The 21,986-nt window shown below is 38.5% G+C and overlaps 1 protein-coding gene across 1 annotated transcript in view; it reads right to left on the bottom strand.

Annotated features, from left to right (window-relative positions):
- SLC35A3 (solute carrier family 35 member A3) overlaps positions 1–20,686 on the bottom strand; it is a 47,165-nt gene extending 26,479 nt beyond the window's left edge. Inside the window, exon 1 of the mRNA XM_007169532.2 lies at positions 20,516–20,686. The gene's annotated coding sequence lies outside the window, so the exon portion shown is untranslated. The remainder of the gene's footprint in view (positions 1–20,515) is intronic.
- Between the last annotated feature and the right edge of the window lie 1,300 nt (positions 20,687–21,986).

Raw genomic sequence — 21,986 nt, 5'->3', positions numbered from 1 at the left:
TCTGGTTTCTCTAAAAAAACATTTATTATTTTATTTACTTTAAAAAAGTAGTATATTCTTAGTGAGAAAAAAATTAATAAACTTAAAAATTATATTAGTAAGTAAAAATTTGAACCATAATCTCACCACTCAAAGACATCTAATGATATTTTGATATAGATTCTGTCAATTTTTCTTAAGTTTTTTGGAAATCCCTAAACTCAAGGACGTTAGCAGCAAGGTAAAATAAAGTACCTAGACCATTTCATATTCCCACTGAAAGGATTTCAACAACTTTTGGGGATTCTTAGTTATATAGAAACTAGTCTTGTAATCACAAAGTTCCAAATTCTCCTAAAAAATAATAGATCTTTCTTGAGGGAAAAAAATGGATTTTAAAAATACAATAAAGTACCAAGAATATAACAAACATCCATGATTCTACCACCCAGAATTAACAAGTGTCAATCTTGTCACATTTGCTTACCTTTCCTTTTTTAAAGGAATAAAACACTACAGTTAAAGTCCCCTTTAAGCCAAACTCTAAGTCCTATTCCTTTTCCCCTCCCCTATTATCATGCATTTGGAGTATGTATTTCAGTGCACTTTTAAAATTTTATACACCTATACAGAAATATCTGTAACCCTAAATATTTTAATATACATACATGGTATCAAACTGTATACATTATTCAGCATCTTCCTTACTTTATTCAGCATTGTCTTGCTATCTACATTGATATACAGACCTAGTTCATTGCTTTAAATAACTCTATATTATTCCAACAAATAAGCAGACCTTCTATTTACCCATTCTCCTACTGATGAATATTTAAGATCCTTTCTTTTCCTTTTAAAGATTTATTTAAAAGTTTTCTTTAAAATTTTCAGGAGGAACCAAGATGGCGGAGTAGAAGGACGTGCTCTCACTCCCTCTTGCGAGAACACCAGAATCACAACTAGCTGCTGGAAAATCATCGACAGGAAGACACTGGAACTCACCAAAAAAGATACCCCACATGCAAAGACAAAGGAGAAGCCACAATGAGACGGTAGGAGGGGCGCAATCAGAGTAAAATCAAATCCCATAACTGGTGGGTGGGTGACTCACAGACTGGTGAACACTTATACCACAGAAGTCCACCCACTGGAGTGAAGGTTCTGAGCCCCACGTCAGGCTTTCCAACCGGGGGGTCCAGCAACGGGAGGAGGAATTCATAGAGAATCTGACTTTGAAGGCTTGTGGGATTTGATTGCAAAACTTCGACAGGACTGGGCGAAACAGAGACCCCACTCTTGGAGGGCACACACAAAATAGTGTGCACATCAGGACCCAGGGGAAGGAGCAGTGACCCCGGGGGAGACTGAACCAGACCTACCTGCTAGTGTTGGAAGGTCTCCTGCAGAGGCGGGGGGTGGCTCTGTTTCACAGTGGGGACAAGGACACTGGCAGCAGAAGTTCTGGGAAGTACTCCTTGGTGTGAGCCCTCCCAGAGTCTGTCATTAGCCCCACCAAACAGCCCAGGTAGGCTCCAGTGTTGCGTTGCCTCAGGCAAAACAACCAACAGGGAGGGAACCCAGCCCCACCCATCAACAGTCAAGTGGATTAAAGTTTTACTGAGCTCTGACCACCACAGCAACAGTCAGCTCTACCCACCACCAGAACCAACCATCAAGCCTCTTAGATAGCCTCAACCACCAGAGGGCAGACAGCAGAAGCAAGAAAAACTATAATCCTGTAGCCTGTGGAACAAAAACCACATTCACAGGAAGACAGACAACATGAAAAGGCAGAGGGCTATATACCAGATGAAGGAACAAGATAAAACCCCAGAAAAACAACTAAATGAAGTGGAGATAGGCAACCTTCCAGAAAAAGAATTCAGAATAATGATAGTGAAGATGATCCAGGACCTCGGAATAAGAATGGAGGCAAAGATCGAGAAGATGCAAGAAATGTTTAACAAAGACCTAGAAGAATTAAAGAACAGAGATGAACAATACAATAACTGAAATGAAAACTACACTAGAAGGAATCAATAGCAGAATAACTGAGGCAGAAGAACGGATAAGTGACCTGGAAGACAGAATGGTGGAATTCACTGCTGCGGAACAGACTAAAGAAAAAAGAATGAAAAGAAATGAAGACAGCCTAAGAGACCTCTGGGACAACATTAAATGCAACAACATTCGCATTATAGGGGTCCCAGAAGGAGAAGAGAGAGAGAAAGAACCAGAGAAAATATTTGAAGAGATTATAGTCGAAAACTTCCCTAACATGGGAAAGGAAATAGCCACCCAAGTCCAGGAAGCGCAGCGAGTCCCATACAGGATAAACCCAAGGAGAAACACGCCGAGACACATAGTAATCAAATTGGCAAAAATTAAAGACAAAGACAAATTATTGAAAGCAGAAAGGGAAAAACGACAAATAAAATACAAGGGAACTCCCATAAGGTTAACAGCTGATTTCTCAGCAGAAACCCTACAAGCCAGAAGGGAGTGGCATGATATACTTAAAGTGATGAAAGGGAAGAACCTACAACCAAGATTACTTTACCCGGCAAGGATCTCATTCAGATTTGATGGAGAAATCAAAAGCTTTACAGACAAGCAAAAGCTAAGAGAATTCAGCACCACCAAACCAGCTCTAAAACAAATGCTAAAGGAATTTCTCTAAGTGGGAAACACAAGAGAAGAAAACGACCTACAAAAACAAACCCAAAACGATTAAGAAAATGGTCATAGGAACATACATATCGATAATTACCTTAAACGTGAAAGGATTAAATGCTCCAACCAAAAGACACAGGCTGGCTGAATGGATACAAAAACAAGACCCATCTATATGCTGTCTACAAGAGACTCACTTCAGACCTAGGGACACATAGACTGAAAGTGAGGGGATGGAAAAAGATATTCCATGCAAATGGAAATCAAAAGAAAGCTGAAGTAGCTATACTCATATCAGATAAAATAGACTTTAAAATAAAGAATGTTACAAGAGACAAGGAAGGACACTACATAATGATCAAGGGATCAATCCAAGAAGAAGATATAACAATTATAAATATATATGCACCCAACATAGGAGCACCTCAATGCATAAGGCAACTGCTAACAGCTATAAAAGAGGAAGTCGACAGTAACACAATAATAGTGGGGGACTTTAACACCTCACTTACACCAATGGACAGATCATCCAAAATGAAAATAAATAAGGAAACAGAAGCTTTAAATGACACAATAGACCACATAGATTTAATTGATATTTATAGGACATTCCATCCAAAAACAGCAGATTACACGTTCTTCTCAAGTGCAAACGGAACATTCTCCAGGATAGATCACATCTTGGGTCACAAATCAAGCCTCAGTAAATTTAAGAAAATTGAAATCATATAAAGCATCTTTTCTGACCACAACGCTATGAGATTAGAAATGAATTACAGGGAAAAAAAACATAAAAAACACAAACACATGGAGGCTAAACAATACGTTACTAAATAACCAAGAGGTCACTGAAGAAATCAAAGAGGAAATCAAAAAATACCTAGAGACAAATGACAATGAAAACACGACGATCCAAAACCTATAGGATGCAGCAAAAGCAGTTCTAAGAGGGAAGTTTATAGCTATACAAGCCTACCTAAAGAAACAAGAAAAATCTCAAGTAAACAATCTAACCTTACACCTAAAGGAAACAGAGAAAGAAGAACAAACAAAACCCAAAGTTAGCAGAAGGAAAGAAATCATAAAGATCAGAGCGGAAATAAATGAAATAGAAACAAAGAAAACAATAGCAAAGATCAATAAAACTAAAAGCTGGTTCTTTGAGAAGATAAACAAAATTGATAAGCCATTAGCCAGACTCATCAAGAAAAAGAGGGAGAAGACTCAAATCAATAAAATTAGAAATGAAAAAGGAGAAGTTACAACGGACACTGCAGAAATACAAAGCATCCTAAGAGACTACTACAAGCAACTCTATGCCAATAAAATGGACAACCTGGAAGAAATGGACAAATTCTTAGAAAGGTATAACCTTCCAAGACTGAACCAGGAAGAAACAGAAAATATGAACAGACCAATCACAAGTAATGAAATTGAAACTGTGATTAAAAATCTTCCAACAAACAAAAGTCCAGGACCAGATGGCTTCACAGGTGAATTCTATCAAACATTTAGAGAAGAGCTAACACCCATCCTTCTCAAACTCTTCCAAAAAATTGCAGAGGAAGGAACACTCCCAAACACATTCTATGAGGCCACCATCACCCTGATACCAAAACCAGACAAAGATACTACAAAAAAGAAAATTACAGACCAATATCACTGATGAATATGGATGCAAAAATCCTCAACAAAATACTAGCAAACAGAATCCAACAACGCATTAAAAGGATCATACACCATGATCAAGTGGGATTTATCCCAGGGATGCAAGGATTCTTCAATATATGCAAATCAATCAATGTGATACACCATATTAACAAATTGAAGAATAAAAACCATATGATCATCTCAATAGATGCAGAAAAAGCTTTTGACAAAATTCAACACCCATTTATGATAAAAACTCTCCAGAAAGTGGGCATAGAGGGAACCTACCTCAACATATTAAAGGCCCTGAATGACAAACCCACAGCAAACATCATTCTCAATGGTGAAAAACTGGAAGCATTTCCTCTAAGATCAGGAACGAGACAAGGATGTCTACTCTCACCACTATTATTCAACATAGCTTTGGGAGTCCTAGCCACGGCAATCAGAGAAGAAAAAGAACTAAAAGGAATACAAATTGGAAAAGAAGAAGTAAAACTGTGACTGTTTGCAGATGACATGATACTATACATAGGGAATCCTAAAGATGCCACCAGAAAACTACTAGAGCTAATCAATGAATTTGGTAAAGTTACAGGATACAAAATTAATGCACAGAAATCTCTTGCATTCCTATACACTAATGATGAAAACTCTGAAAGAGAAATTATGGAAACACTCCCATTTACCATTGCAACAAAAAGAATAAAATACCTAGGAATAAACCTACCTAGGGAGACAAAAGACCTGTATGCAGAAAACTATAAGACACTGATGAAAGAAATTAAAGATGATACCAACAGGTGGAGAGATATACCATGTTCTTGGATTGGAAGAATCAATATTGTGAAAATGACTATACTACCCAAAGCAATCTACAGATTCAATGCAATCCCTATCAAATTACCAATGGCATTTTTTACGGAACTAGAACAAATCATCTTAAAATTTGTATGGAGACACAAAAGACCCCAAATAGCCAAAGCAGTCTTGAGGGGAAAAAACGGAGCTGGAGGAATCAGACTCCCTGACTTCAGACTATACTACAAAGCTACAGTAATCAAGACAATATGGTACTGGCACAAAAACAGAAATATAGATCAATGGAACAGGATAGAAAGCCCAGAGATAAACCCACGCACATATGGTCACCTTATCTTTGATAAAGGAGGCAAGAATATACAGTGGAAAAAAGACAGCCTCTTCTATAAGCGGTGCTGGGAAAACTGGACAGCTACATGTAAAAGAATGAAATTAGAACACTCCCTAACACCATACACAAAAATAAACTCAAAATGGATTCGAGACCTAAATGTAAGACCGGACACTATAAACTCTTAGAGGAAAACATAGGAAGAACACTCTTTGACATAAATCACAGCAAGATCTTTTTTGATCCACCTCCTAGAGTAATGGAAATAAAAACAAAAATAAACAAATGGGACCTAATGAAACTTAAAAGCTTTTGCACAGCAAAGGAAACCATAAACAAGATGAAAAGAGAACCCTCAGAATGGGAGAAAATATTTGCAAACGAATCAACAGACAAAGGATTAATCTCCAAAATATATAAACAGCTCATTCAGCTCAATATGAAAGAAACAAACAACCCAATCCAAAAATGGGCAGAAGACCTAAATAGACATTTCTCCAAAGAAGACACACAGATGGCCAAGAAGCACATGAAAAGATGCTCAACATCACTAATTATTAGAGAAATGTAAATCAAAACTGCAATGAGGTATCACGTCACACCAATTAGAATGGGCATCATCAGAAAATCTACAAACAACAAATGCTGGAGAGGGTGTGCAGAAAAAGGAACCCTCTTGCACTGTTGGTGGGAATGTAAATTGATACAGCCACTATGGAGAACAATATGGAGGTTCCTTAAAAAACTAAAAATAGAATTACCATATGATCCAGCAATCCCACTACTGGGCATATACCCAGAGAAAACCGTAATTCAAAAAGACACATGCACCCCAATGTTCATTGCAGCACTATTTACAATAGCCAGGCCATGGAAGCAACCTAAATGCCCATCAACAGACGAATGGATAAAGAAGATGTGGTACATATATACAATGGAATATTACTCAGCCATAAAAAGGAACGAAATTGAGTCATTTCTTGAGACGTGGATGGAGCTAGAGACTGTCATACAGAATGAAGTAAGTCAGAAAGAGATAAACAAATATCGTATATTAATGCATGTATGTGGAACCTAGAAAAATGGTACAGATGAACCGGTTTGCAGGGCAGAAGTTGAGACACAGGTGTAGAGAACAAACGTATGGACACCAAGGGGGGAAAACCGCGGTGGGGTGGGGATGGTGGTGTGCTGAATTGGGCGATTGGGATTGACATGTATACACTGATGTGTATAAAATTGATGACTAATAAGAACCTGCAGTATAAAGAAACAAACAAACAAAACAACTAATACTAAACTTTCATTGGGTTATTTGTATGGAAATATGTTAATATAAATGTTTCAGACATTACATGAAATTTCTAAAAATCTTATATGTTCTGGTATAATGTTATAAGTCATAATTCTAGTTATTACTTTAAAATGTATATCTCAGAAATAACTAAATTTCCTTGTCAATTGCATTATTATGAACTTTCATCAAATCTTTAACTGTGGTCATTTTTAAGTCTTTTGTCATTTACAGACAGTTCTGGGTGTACTCTGATGCTTTTGCAAATATGTTCCTATAAAAGGGTTTCATCTTCAAGGAATTCATGGTGAAGACTCTGACAAGTACAGGTTTCTGGTAACTGACTGTACTGCTGAACTGAATGAATAAGCATTTTCAGAACTCTAATGAAAAACTGATGAACTCATAAAAGTGCTAACAAAAGATCAAGATGAAAAAAAAATTAATTACATGGGACTGAGTGAACTGATGAGGATAATTATAATTTTTGTGACTTTCTGTTTGAATTAAAAAAAAATCCCACAAGGACTCAGAGGCAAAGAATATACAAATCAATTTTCACTGCAAAGTAAAGGAGCTGTTACAGTGGAGGATTACTAGACTGAATGTCAATATTATGACATAGTATGAGTGTGTTTTGTGTTTGGTAATTGCAATCATTGTTGCTTTTGTTGTGGTCATCCATTTACAATGCTTGGTGTCAGTCTATCTCTTGTAAAAATAAAATACAGTGAAAAAAAAAAGAATCCGCCTGCCAATGCAGGGGACACGGGTTCAAGCACTGGTTCAGGAAGATCCCACATGCCGCGGAGCAACTAAGCTCGTGCGCCACAACTACTGAGCCTGTGCTCTAGAGCCCGCGAGCCACAACTACTGAAGCCCGCGCACCTACAGCCCGTGGTCCGCAGCAAGAGAAGCCACCGCAGTGAGAAGCCCACGCACCACAACGAAGAGTAGCCCCCGCTCACTGCAAGTAGAGAAAGCCCACACGCAGCAATGAAGACCCAACGCAGCCAAAAATAAATAAATAAATTCATTAAAAAAAAAGAAATAGACAACTAGATAGCAAGATAAAAAATCCATGAACAACCCAAAAAGGTGACAAAGTATCCCCATTAACTCCAGAATACAAGGAGATGGGAACAGATTACCGATAGCCGCAAGACCTAGATGTTTTCGGCTTCCATGTCGGGGGAAGCAGCGGGAAAGAGCAGACGTCTCTCAGACCTGAGAATAGGGGAGTCCCCACACCGTCAACAGACATTCGCTAAAAGTGCAGAATGCCCATTTGAGAAACTGAGAGAGACTGTGCCCAATCCAATAGGAGTGCAAACAGCCTGCGGATAAGGACCAGAGGGACCGGAACGGACCAGCCCCCCTGAGCTCTCAACATGGACTAGTCATGACTCCATTCATAACAGAAGAGAAACAATAAGATATGAATAAAAATTGAGGACCGAGACAATAGAGATGAAGGAAAGAGAAGGTCCAGCTTCATTCCACAGGCAGAGTCTCTTGATATGGTGGAGAGATGGCTGAGGGCATCTATAAGCCTACATTCTCACAACATATGATTCAAGGGGGAGAGACCTTCTATGTCCTCGTGTCCTTAGAGCAAATCTCACGGAAGATTGTAATTGGCTCTGCTTCATTCCACTAAATTACTGTGCTGGGCGAGTGGCTAGTCTGATTAACCGTCATAGGTCAAGTGCATCTCACTGTGATGAAGAGATGTCATTGACAGCCCCACTTGGACGACCTGGAGAGGGGAAGTCAACTTTGACAAAGAAAAGAATGCTGCTGAGGAAACAGTATATATCTACCAGGGAAGAAGAGGTGAGGCTGCAGACAATATGTAAGGTACAAATGTACGTAATGACAATGTAAGAGAGATTTGTTTTTATTAACAATTCCCTGCAGCTCTGCTCGATATTTCAATGGAGCACCACAGTGGCTCTAACCTGTTCCCTCCTCTACAGTTTTTAGAAGTTGGGCTCTCTCCCGTATCTCTCTCCCTAACTGCGACTGCTCCAACCAGCAAACTGTGGATGAGGACAGAAAGGATAAAGAGTTGCCATTTGGGGAGTTGATGTTGCATAACTGAAAATGATCTTTCTCAGGTTATCCTTCAGAAACGATCAGTTGCTCAGAAAAGAATTAAGTACCCACTCTGTGCTCAGGATGGCCATAGGCACTGAGGATACCAACGAGAGCAAAGGAACAGCTTCTGTCTTCGAAGGTCTTAAACTTTACTTGGGGGTTGCTATGGACTGAATGTTTGTGCTCCCCAAATTTGTATGCTGAAGCCCTAATCCCTAATATGACTGTATCTGAAGGTGAGGCCTTTGGGAGTTAATTAGGTCATGAAGGTGAAGCCCTCGTGATCATTCATGAGTAAGAAGAGATACAAGAGAGATTCTCTCTGTCTGTCTCTCTCTCTCTCTCTCTGTCTCACTGACCGGTTGTATCTTCTGCATGTGAAGTTACAATAAACCAGCAGGAGGGCTCTCACCAGACATCGAGTCTGCCAGCACCCTGGTCTTGGACTTCCTACTCTCCAGAATTGTGAGAAATAAATGTTTGTTGTTTAAGTCAAAAAAAAAATTTTTTTTCAACAAGTAGCTCCTAAATATTATATAAGCTACAAATATTTCAAGCCATTTTGCTAAAATTTAATATTGTATATGATTACTTAGGTCTCTTCCAATTCTAATACACACACACAATTTTATTAAAGTAATTTCAATTTTTTCATCTAAAAGTGTCTCAATTTTTAAATTGTAAACTTTGAGTATACATACAGTAATAAATAACATATATAATCATTAACTATTGTAAAATTATTAGTGTATAATTATTGCATAATAATAATGTATAATTATAATTTTTGTGTATGTGTGTATATACTATAATCATACTTATTCGATACAGTCACACTGCTAGTACTTCTAAAAGTCCTCTGCACAGGAATATTTCAGGATTTGGTTAGTCACTATAAAAGATCTTGTACTTGCTTTCCAATCATTATTTTTCTCCTGAATTGTTAGATAAGTGTGATATTTACAAAGTTGAATTTTATTATTTTTAAATCCCTTCTCACCTCTTGAAAGAAAAATGTACAACAAAAACTTCATTCATCTAATAAGCTCCATTCATTTGGATTTGATGATGACTTGGTTAGAATTGTGTGCAAAAAATATTAGTAAGCTTATTAAGAGTTCAAAAAAATTCTCAGTAATTAGTTATTACTCTTAAGGGGGATAAAAAGGTTTTTAAAACATGCTAGAAGGTATAATTTAAGTACATTTGATATGCTAATTACATATCCCTCATTTCCATTAAAGTCGCTCCCTAAGATCCTTGCCTTTACAGTGCTTTGTCAGCCAATTCTGAGTTACTTTACAGGCCTTAAACATTTAAAAAATATACATTACATAAAGTATATGTATCATTAATGCACACTACTACTACTTCCACCCTTATATTAATCAGGGTTAGTGAGAAATTAGTTGTTTATACCACCATTATTGCACTAGATATGCATTAACTAAGTTCTGAAATATTCAAAACACTATATACTAATAATTTCTATTTATCTTTTCAAACAGAGATAGGTACTTGTAGGTAAATCTGAAAATCAGTCTTGGCTACATTATATCCAATAGGTTACATGTATAATCTTTAGGTCTGTGGATGAAGCCCATTATTCTACTGAGACAATAATATCTGTATTTTGCTGTTATGTCTTCAGTCACTAAAAGTTCCACAAAACTAAATCTTTAGTCAATGTCTTTAAATTGTAATAAAATTTATATAGAGAGATTGGTTCAAGATGGTGGAGTAGAAGGCTATGTGCTCACCTCCTCCAAGCACCGAAAATGACAACTAACTGCTGAACAACCATCAACAGGAAGACACTGGAACCCACCAAAAAAGATACCTCACATCCAAAGACAAAGGAGAAGCCACAGTGAGATGGTAGGAGGGGTGCAATCACAATAAAATCAAATCAAATCCCATACCCACCAGGTGGGCGACCCACAAACTGGAGAACAATTATACCACAGAAGTTCTCCCACTAGAGTGAAAGTTTTGAGGCTTGCTTCAGGCTTCCCAGCCTGAGGGTCTGGCAACAGGAGTAGGAATCCCCAGAGACTCTGACTTTGAAGGCCAGCAGGATTTGATTGAAGGACTTCCGCAGGACTGGGGGAAACAGAGACTCCACTCTGGGAGGGCACACACAAAGTCATGTGTGCACCAGGACCCAGGGAAAAGGAGGAGTGACCCCATAGGAGACTGAACCAAATCTACCTGCTAGTGTTGGAGGGTCTCCTGCAGAGGCAGCGGGCAGCTGAGGCTCACCGTGGGGACAAGGGCACTGGCAGCAGCAGTTCTGGGACGTACTCATTGGCATGAGCCCTCCCAGAGAGCACCATTAGCCCTGCCATACAGCCTGTAGGCTCCAGTGCTGGGTTGCCTCAGGCCAAACAACTAACAGGGAGGGAACACGGCCTCACCCATGAGCAGACAAGTGGATTAAAGTTTTACTGAGCACGGCCCTGCCCATCAGAGCAAGACCCAGTCCCTCTTAGATAGCCTCATCCACCAGAGGGCAGACAGCAGAAGCAAGAAGAACTACAATCCTGCAGCCTGCAGAATGAAAACCACAATCACATAAAGTCAGACAAAATGAAAAGGCAGAAGATTATGTCCCAGATAAAGGAACAAGATAAAACCCCAGAACAACTAAATGAAGTGGAGATAGGCAACCTTCCAGAAAAAGTATACAGAATAATGATAGTGAAGATGATCCAGGATCTGGGAAAAAGAATGGAGGCAAAGACTGAGTAGATGCAAGAAATGTTTAACGAAGACTCAGAAGAACTAAAGAACAAACAAACAGAGATGAACAATACAATAACTGAAATGAAAAATACACTAGAAGGAATCAATAGCAGAATAACTGAGGCAGAAGAATGGATAAGTGACCTGGAAGACAGAATGGTGGAAATCACTGCCACAGAACAGAATAAAGAAAAAAGAATGAAAAGAAATGAAGACAGCCTAAGAGACCTCTGGGACAACATTAAACACACCAACATTCGCATTATAGGGGTCCCAGAAGGAGAAGACAGAGAGAAAGGACCCGAGAAAATATTTGAAGAGATAACAGCTGAAAACTTCCCTAACATGGGAAAGGAAACAGTCAACCAAGTCCAGGAAGCACAGAGAGTCCCAGGCAGGATAAACCCAAGGAGAAACAAACACACAGAGACACACAGTAATCAAATTGACAAAAATTAAAGGCAAAAAAAATAATAAAAGCAATAAGAGAAAAATGACAAATAACATATAAGGGAACTCCCATAAGGTTATCAGCTGATTTCTCAGCAGAGACTCTGCAAGCCAGAAGGGAGTGGCATGATATATTTAAAGAGATGAAAGGGAAGAACCTACAACCAAGAATAATCTACCCAGCAAGGCTCTCATTCAGATTTGACAGAGAAATCAAAAGCTTTACAGAAAAGCGAAAGCTAAGAAAATTCAGCATCACCAGACCAGCTTTGCAACAAATGCTAAAGGAACTCCTTTAGGCAGGAAAGAGACTAGCAACTTAAAAAAAAAAAATTTACATAGATTTTTAAAGACTACTAAGTACCTAAGTAATTCTGCAAATCAATTTTCCTTCTATTATAAAAACAAAAGGTTAAATTTCTAATTTAAGATTTTTAGAGTGAGCTATATTTACATTTTCTAAACATTAGTTCTGAAATATACTAAGTGTAATATTATAATCTATTTCAGGTTAATGACACAATAGAGTACATATGAAAACACACACATTTTAAAGTGCTATGCAAATATAAATTCACATTACACTAGTCAGAAACAGCTATTGGTATAAAAACAAACCTTTTAAAGTTTTTCCAAGTAAACGAACAGAAAAAGTAATGCTGACCTCAGCCGCAATTTTTTGTTCATTATCTTCCATGATGCCAAAACTTTAAAACTGCAGCCTATAACTATGTGCTAAATAATGACAAAATTCATCACAACTGGCTTTACTTCTGACACTGGCATTTATATATCTTCTTGCCAAACTATCTCAGAAGTAGAGACAGTATTCCCCCAAAGTAGCAACAATATGTTGTACTTGAAGTCCATAATAATCCTGTGGAAAACCCAAAATCTTATTTATAAAAGTGAAAGAAATATGAATTAAAGGTACTTTACATTATTGATATAGTCACTTTTGTTTCTACAGTAAGAATAATAACCTCCACTAAGTTAGTGAACTTAAGTTCACTCTTAAGTGCTTTAGAAAAGCAAAATCCTGCTCGATAACACTTAACAACTGACTCTTTACATTCTATGGTTCCTATTACACTCTAAGTTAAACAACTTTTTATTGTTTCTCCTTCCTTTTCTTCCTCAAGGTGTCAGGTACCTGTTTACAAAAGACAATATCACTTGTATGTAAGTTACAGTACTGTCAATTTTTAACTTGTTCTTTTATAGACTGCAGAATTTCCACTCCTACATTCAGATAAAATCAATAGTACTCAAATATTCCTTCAACTTAACAAACATAAAGCCTAGTTGCATTCTAATTTTTAGATTATAAATTGTTCAGTATTATTGTACTCTTTACATACTGTCAATGACTGGGAAAACATAAAGACCTAATAAATATAGCCCTAAGATCCCCTTCTAATGGGAGGTGCCATGTAGAAACGTACTCCTTTCTCACCCTCTCATTTCCCCACCCCTGTGCTATTCTGCTCAACCACTTTCTGCTATGGTCTCTTCCCACCACTTACAGCTAAAGGCTGATGTTGTAGGTATTCTACAAAGAACAGAGACGACTGTACAATCCAGGTAGGATCTGTAGGGTAGCAAAACTTGTCACGCCAAAATCTCTCTTTGGCATGTGGGTTATTTCAAGCTGGAAACAGTGAAGGCCCTAAAGACTCAGCAAGATCTTTGACCTTTCCCCTAACTGATAAAAAAAAAAAAAAAAAAAAAATTAGATAGAGGGCCTGTTCCCACAGTATCACCAGAGATATCTGCAAAGAATTAAGAATATGGGCTATGTGTGGTGGAGGGAAACTCTAGACAGAGTCTAGAGATCAGAGTCCACTCTGTGTCCCGCTGTCTCTGCATGGCCCAGCAACATTTATTTACCAAACTTTGATTTTCCATCTCCATGTCAATTGCTTTCCTCCCCTTTGAAGCCTCAAACCACTACCCCCAACATCCTCTCTTGTCTTTAGCTGCAGATGGTATGTGAGGGTTTCAGCCATTTTAACAAGTTACTCAGTTTTCCTGGGTCTCTCCCATGTATACATGTTATTAAACTTCTGTGTGATTTTTCTCCTCAATCTGTCTCATGTCAATTTAATTCTTAGACGGGCCAGAAGAACCTAGAAGAGTAGAGGAAAAATTCCTCCTCCATGACAGGTCCACAGGCACTAACCATTAGTAAAGTTTCAAGACTCAGGAGATGCGGGTCAGAAGTAGAAAATAAAGGTATCACACAATTCACCATCAATATTTAAATACTAACTATGGTCAGGAACTATGGTGAGCACTGGATACACAATGATGAACAAAACAAATATAATCTGTTTCTTCATAGAGCTTATCCTCTAGCATGGAAGACACATATTATTCAAATAATTTAAGGAACAGTATAAGGGTGTAAACTGATATGACATCGGAAAATATCATAGGGAAATTATGGTCCTTGTATTATTACTGTATCAACTTGGTTAAATGCAAACACATTTCCGCAAATCCCCTTCTCTATATGGGGCCAGGTCAGAATTGGCTAAACACAAAACCTGCACAAGATCTGGAAGGCAGAAGTGAAGCAAGAGCCATTACTCCAGATGATTCTCAGTTAAATGTGGTGAAACAGAAACAAAGGTGCCGGCAGGTTCCAGTTATCCTCCCTTCCCTGCTTTAGGTCAACTCTTCCCAACTGCTGACCCTACTGAGCAACAGGTCCTAATCCTTAAAACCTGTAAATGTTACCTTATTTGGAAAAGGGAATTTTGCAGATGAAATTAAGTTAAGGATCTTGAGATGGGAAAATTATTCTGCTAAGTGAGGCCTAAATGCCAACATAAGTGTCCTCATAAGAGACAGAAGAGGAAAATACAGATACTCAAGAGAAGAAGGCAATGTAAAGATGGAGCAAAAAGAGATTTGAAGATGCTGGGCTTGAAGACTGGAGTGATGCACCCACAAACCAAGGAATGTTGGCAGCCACCAAAAGCTGGATGAAAAAAGGAACAGATTCTCTCCTAGAGCCTCCAGAGGGAGCATAGTCCCTCTGACACTTTGATATCAGCCCAATGATACTGATTTTGGATTTCTGGCCTCCAGAACTGTGGGAGAATACATTTCTCTTATTTTAAGCAACCAAATCTGTGGTAATTTGTTACAGTAGCCCCCGGAAACCAATACAAGCATCTGAGTCTATACTGAAAATATGTAATTGTTCCCCAGTCCATGTCTAGTCAGGAAGAATGCATTTAATATGTGTGGGAAGAAGACTGGTTAAAATTAAGTTTTCAGTACTCAAAAGAATTAATAAGTTATCAGGAAAACTGGATTATACTGAAAAGTGCATAGAACAATTCCTGGCACATAGTATGTGCTAAAAAATTTTCTTTTAAAAAATAAATGCCGGTACTGCAGTGATTCTATGACTAACATCGCATTTGTATCAGTTTATCTAAAGATATTAATAACTGTTTTCTAAAAGTATTTAGTTTTTTTCTGGGTGGAGAGTCCATTTGTAAATAAATCTTTTATTCACAAAGACTAGCAAAATTACTCCTTTTCCTTGCCATTTATCATCTGTATTTTTATAGTTGTTTTATTATAATAATGTTTTAGGAATTCAGATCTGAACAAAAATTTAAAGTTCATACTGTAAACCACCTTATTTTACAGAAGATGAATTTTGGTCCATAGAGGTCACCAGTCTTATTGTACCCAGAGAGTTAATACTTAGAATCTGCTATAAATAAAAGAGCAATGTCCTTTAGCCCCTTAGACAGTTTAATAAAAAAAGATTTTAAAGAATTAAACTATCAATACATGTATTGATAGTTGTGTGTATATACAACTATATAGTTGTATATACAACTATATAGTTTGTGCATACACAAAGTTCAACCTTCACACAGTTGGTGACAGAAAAAACCCCTAAAATTTATTCAAATTTATCTAGTATGATGCTGTTATGGGCTAGGTTGTGTGCCCCCAAAATTTGTATGTTGAAGTCCTAACCCCCAATGCTGCAGAAATGTGACTGTATTTGGAGATAAGGTCTTTAAAGATGAACTAAGTTAAAATGAGGTCATATGAACACCAATCTGACTGGCGTCCTTATAAGAAGAAGAGATTGGGAGACAGACAGGGACGAAAAACAACGTGAAGACACAGGGAGAAGATGGCCATATCCAAGCCAAAGAGAGATGCCTCAGAAGAAACCAATCTTACCAACACCTCGATGTCAGACTTCCAGCCTCCAGAACTGTGAGGAAATAAATTTCTGTTGTTTAAAAAAAAAAAAATAAATAAATGCCAAACTCAGTAACAAATCAAGGATACCAAAAAAAATGAGATATTAGTCTAGTGATCATCCATCAGGGAAATCTGAAGCCCATTCACTTTAGCCCAAAACTAAATGATTAATAATAACATTTCTTAGGGAGGGAGAGGCAAGAGGGAAGAGATATGGGAACATATGTATATGTATAACTGATTCACTTTGTTATAAAGCAGAAACTAACACACCATTGTAAAGCAGTTATACTCCAATAAAGATGTTAAAAAAAAAAGAGAAACCAAAAAATAATAATAATAATAATAATAACATTTCTATAGGGAAGGTAAAGACTTGACCAACATTACAAAGTAATTCTACTACAGCTAATTTTAGAAAACATCAATTTCTTTGCTATTTTAAAGAACATAAAGGCAAAAGGAAGTACAGATGATATTTTTATTAGTCTGTTTTTATAACCTGAAATAGTAAGAGTAGGTAATCAGAGATAAAGGTTATAAGCTAGAAATTAATTTCCAATTTTGTTTTCAGTCCATATTCGATTATTCTCAAATTGACTCCTTTAAACATGATTTACTGTCCAATTTCAGGTATACTACATGTGTCAAAACATGCCATCTGAAATATATCTACCTATATGCAGAGAGTCAAACATAATCATTCTATAAGATAGTACTGATTCTTAAGCAGTAACATTAATAATAGGGTTCTAGCATTTTCTAACAATTTTTTATATGTTTATTAAAATGTACTAGGGTAATCAAGAATAATGTTTAGCTATTTATTTAATTCAGCCTGAGGATAAACCTTTAAGATAAGGGGCCTTTAAATATTTTTCTTTACAGCCTTCACAAATGGTAAAAATTTTAGAAAAATGTATTTATCAGTGAAAATAATTTAACTGAAACTTAATAAAACACATAAAATGAGCTGTTATTTATTTATGGCCTGACAAACTGTCAAGGATTTTAAAAGTTTTAAAAATCCTAGCTGTTAACTGTGCTTGGGTAATTAATGAAAGATTACCACACTCCCCTAAGGACAAAATTCCAATATTAAAATTCAAATCCTTTCTAAACCTGAGAGTGCAACCACTCCCAAGTAAACCTACAGTCTTAGAAGTTTATATATACTATGGGCTTTTTAACTATATAGAATATGAATATATTTTATTTTATTTATTTCTTGTTTTTTGTTTCCAAATGTTTTGTTTCTTAAAAAATCTTTTTTATTGACGTATAGTTGATTTACAACGTTGTGTTAGTTTCTGGTGTATAGCAAAGTGATTCAGTTATACTTATAGATATTCTTTTTCATTATAGGTTATTACAAGATATTGAATATAGGTCCCTGTGCTATACAGTAGAACCTTGTTGTTTATCTATTTTATACATAGTAGTTTGTAATCTGCTAATCTCAAACTCCTAATTTATCCCTCCCCCCACCTTTCCCCTTTGGTAACCATAAGTTTGTTTTCTGTGTCTGTTGAGTCTGTTTCTGTTTATGAATACATCTCATGCCCTGCTTCCTAACTGATGGGGACAGCCTTCAGACTCTTCCAACTCTAAATCTATCCTGCATACAGCAGATATCTTAATAAAATGTAGATCTGATCACATGCCTTCCCTAACTGTGAAGTTAAACTGACTCCCTACCAAATAGAAGATACAGTACAAACTCCTTCACTTAAAACAGCCCCTCATAATCTGGCCCCAACCTAAATTTCCTGTCATAAAATATTACTGATCTCAAACAGTTGTTCTTCATGCATCCTTTGAACAAATATCCTTCATAAAAAAAGAAAAAGCAAACAAAAAAACCTCCTTTTCTTTATCTGTAGAACTTCTATATATCCTACAGACCTCACAATACAAGACTCCTCTCAGTGAAGCTTTCCTAAGTCTTCTAAGTAAACTGAAGCCTTCCCTCTACTATACTCCCATGCCATTTTGCAGGTATCTTTCATAATACCAAACTAATTTGTTGACATTTATTCATCATTGTATTTCCTTACCAGTGCCTGTCACATATTAGTCATTTACTCTAGTTGGATTTATAAAAGAATAAATAAAACTCCACAATATGTAAACTCTCAGAAGGGAAGAAGGATTTCATCAATTAAGTCTCTCTGTATATACATAAAAGACAAATGCACGCTGAAACTGGTTCTCATTAAATATTTTCTAATAATTGCAGCTTCACAAGAGAAGTTAAATTAATGAAATAACATTTACTGAGCACCTTCAACCCATCAGACATTGTGCTAGGTGCTTCACAGGCATCATCTCATTTAAATCTCATTTAATCTGTAAAAGGAGGTACCACTCATTTTACACATTGAAAAACTGAGGTACTTCCCTGGTGGCGCAGTGTTAAGAATCCGCCTGCCAATGCAGGGGACACAGGTTCGATCCCTGGTCCGGAAGATCCCACATGCCGTGGAGCAACTAAGCCCGTGTGCCACAACTACTGAGCCTGTGCTCTAGAGCCCGCGAGCCACAACTACTGAGCCTGCGTGCTACAACTACTGAAGCCCACACTCCTAGAGCCCGTGCTCCACAACAAGAGAAGCCACCACAATGAGAAGCCCGCGCACTGCAACGAAGAGTAGCCCCCGCTCATCACAACTAGAGAAAGCCCGCGCACAGTAATGAAGACCCAACACAGCCAAAATAAATAAATAAATATATAAATTTACTTTTAAAAAATTATTATGTTGTACACTGGAAACTAATACAGTTATATGTCAATTACATCTCAATTTTTAAAAAATTTTTAAAGAAGGAGGTCGCATTAAAGAATAAGTATAATTTCTACGAAGATGGTAAGGAAGGCCTTCCTTGTAGGAAGAAAGGATGTAAACAAAGACCAAGGCAGGTAGGCATAGAACATGTTCAGAAACTACATTTCAAAGTAACTACTATGATTTAGCTAAAAAATAGAATACGTGGGATAAAGTAATTTTTAAAAAAAGAATGAAAGGGACATGTTGATCTGATTGGAGCCATGGACAGCTACAAATTTTGAAGAGTTTTGGATACTACCCTAAATAATTTTAAATTTATTCTGGATTCAATAGAGAGTCACCGAGTATTTCTGAGGGAAAAGAATACACAAGACCTCTGGCTTTAAAAAGCAATATGGAGGGGAGTTATTGGAAGGGAGACAGGCTGAGGACAGCAAGTCCAGCCACCGCTATAGCGCAAGTAAGAAGAGGAAAGAGAAGCCACGTTCAGCACAGGAATGAAAAAGAGAAGAAGAAAATTGAGATGCTGAAAAAGTAGAATCAATACTTGGAAGGAAAGTTTGGACCAGAAGTGTAAATTTAGAAGTCATGCCTTTAAAGGAAACAACCTGAGTTTACAGTGAAAATAAGTAAGCGCACGAAGTGAGAAACTGTACCAAATTTCATCTTTAACTACCAAAGTTGAATGTTGATCGAAAACAAAAAACTTAACTCTGGTTCCATTTTCAAATACTACATGTAACAGAACATAATAAAAGATTCAGTCTTCTACCATAAAGTACTGACACGTGTTTTACTAAGCAAGGCCCAGTACTACATTTAATATTATTATCCTTTAATTCATTTGAACCAGCGTTCCCCGGAGTTTAGTTGGTTTAAATAAATGTTAATTAAAATCCTCCCTTCCTAAACACTCAGAATCCTCTCCCAACAAACACACCTGTTCTGATAGGAATCCCACCTGGCCTCAGACAGCCCTTGCCTATGTATTAACCTTACCAAGGACTGCTTTTCCATTTTTTTAAGTCCCTGCGGCTTCTTCAGCGCAGGGCCCCCGTCTGGTGGCTCGGTACCTGCCACAGGGCCACACACCGAGCAGGAGCTCCGGGGCAGCTCGCTGACAGAATGACCGCCAGCCTGGCCCTCCGGCCGCGGCTCCCCACGCCCCAGCCTCTAAGGCACACACTGCGGTTTTCATTCGCTTGACACACCCCTTTCCCCGGGCCCTTTTTTCCTCCTCCACCCAGCACATTCCTCACGTATTCCCTCGGACTTAACAACGTGTCACTTCATCCACTCCCACCCCTACTTAGCTAGTACTTAAGGTCTTCCACACCGTCCCCTTCACTCAGACGGATTTCACATCACTGCCCTGGCCGGAGCCGCGGTCACCGGCCTCCCCGTGCCCGCAGCCGCCCAGGAGCGCGCCGGACTCACCTCCCGCGCGGCTCGGCCGGCTGCGCGCACTGGGGGCGGCGGCTCCGCTCCGCCGGGACCCCAGGCTGCGGCGCCCGCCGGGTCCCCCGCGACCCCTGAAGCGCAGCGGCGCCCGCTCCCGCCGCCGTCTCTGCCGCCGGCCCGGTGCGGCCCAGGCGTTTCCGGGTTCCCGCGGTCCAGTCCCCCAAATGCTCCGGCTTCCTCCTCTGCCCGGGCGAACACCGTTCCCGACTCCGCTCTGGTGGCCCCAGCTCGGCACTGGCCGGCTCCATCCCGAAGGCGAGGCACCCGGGCGGCCCCGCGGGCGACCCCCGGTGCCGGCTTCACTGTCGTGTCACCGCCCGGGGCAGTGCCTCCTGCTAGATGTGTCCTGAGGGGACCTGGCGGACGGAGTAACCAGCGGCGGGCCTCTGCCGAGCTGCCCGGTGGCGGAGGGCGCCAGGGTGTCATACTGAGAAAGTAAAGTCAAACTCCTTTGGGGCAAAGGACCCTGAGAGGGAGTGAGGAGGTGGATTCGGGAAGGAAACAGACCCGCTTCTAAAAATGACTGTCACTGACAGTGAAAACCAACGAGATTCGCTGTGGCGCAGGCTGCCACCCAGTCATCTGGAAAGCTTGTTCGGTTGGAAACGACCAATTCTCCCACCCTGGCTTAGACCCTGAGGCTGAGCCGTGCCCAAAGCAGCGCCGCCAAATAGTAGATAGAGTAGGATTGTCCCTTTCCTCTTAACACAATGCCGCTATGAATTAAGCCTGTCTCTTTATATTGCAAATGATTAAAACTACGTCCAAGAAAGACAAACGGAGAGAGAGCAGTAAAATAAAATTAAATAACTGTGTTAGAGTAGAATAACTGGCTTTAAAATGTTCTGTAACATGATCTTCAGAAATTCCCTGGATGGTGGAATATATATCAGATCTTAATGTTTGTCCATATATTTTGGAAGTAAAATGTGCCTGGTGCATAATAATAATAGCTAGGCACTATTCTAAGATTAAGAGATAGATAGGTAGATAGATATAGATAATATATAATGAATATATATTTATTAAAAAATAGTAGTAATTATGTGTGGTTGTAAGGGGAAAAAAAGATTTAAAATATTTTAAAAATACACCAGCAGGAAAAATATACCCTATGACATAAGTACAGCTTTTTAGAGAAAAGAAAGACCTTTTAGTCTGTTCAAAAAGCTTTAAAATGAAAAAAAGAGACATGGAGGCACTTATTAATTACAAAACAGTAACATATGCTTTGGCATCTTGGAAAATGACCAAAACTCTAGACAAACAAAAATAACAATGAAAATAGAGGGTTAAATATATGAGACCCACAACTGATGTAAAGATATGAGTCCCAAAACTGATGACCAAAAGAAAGTAATACTTTCATTAACCTCTCCTAGCTTTACAATTTATACTCTAACAACACTGAACAGCTTTGAGTTTCCCCGTATATACCATTCATAGT

Source organism: Balaenoptera acutorostrata, chromosome 1, assembly GCF_949987535.1.
Source record: "Balaenoptera acutorostrata chromosome 1, mBalAcu1.1, whole genome shotgun sequence".
Classification (NCBI taxonomy): domain Eukaryota; kingdom Metazoa; phylum Chordata; class Mammalia; order Artiodactyla; family Balaenopteridae; genus Balaenoptera; species Balaenoptera acutorostrata.
The sequence above is the reverse complement of the archived record's forward strand: the minus strand, read 5'-3'. Positions and strand labels throughout refer to the sequence as shown.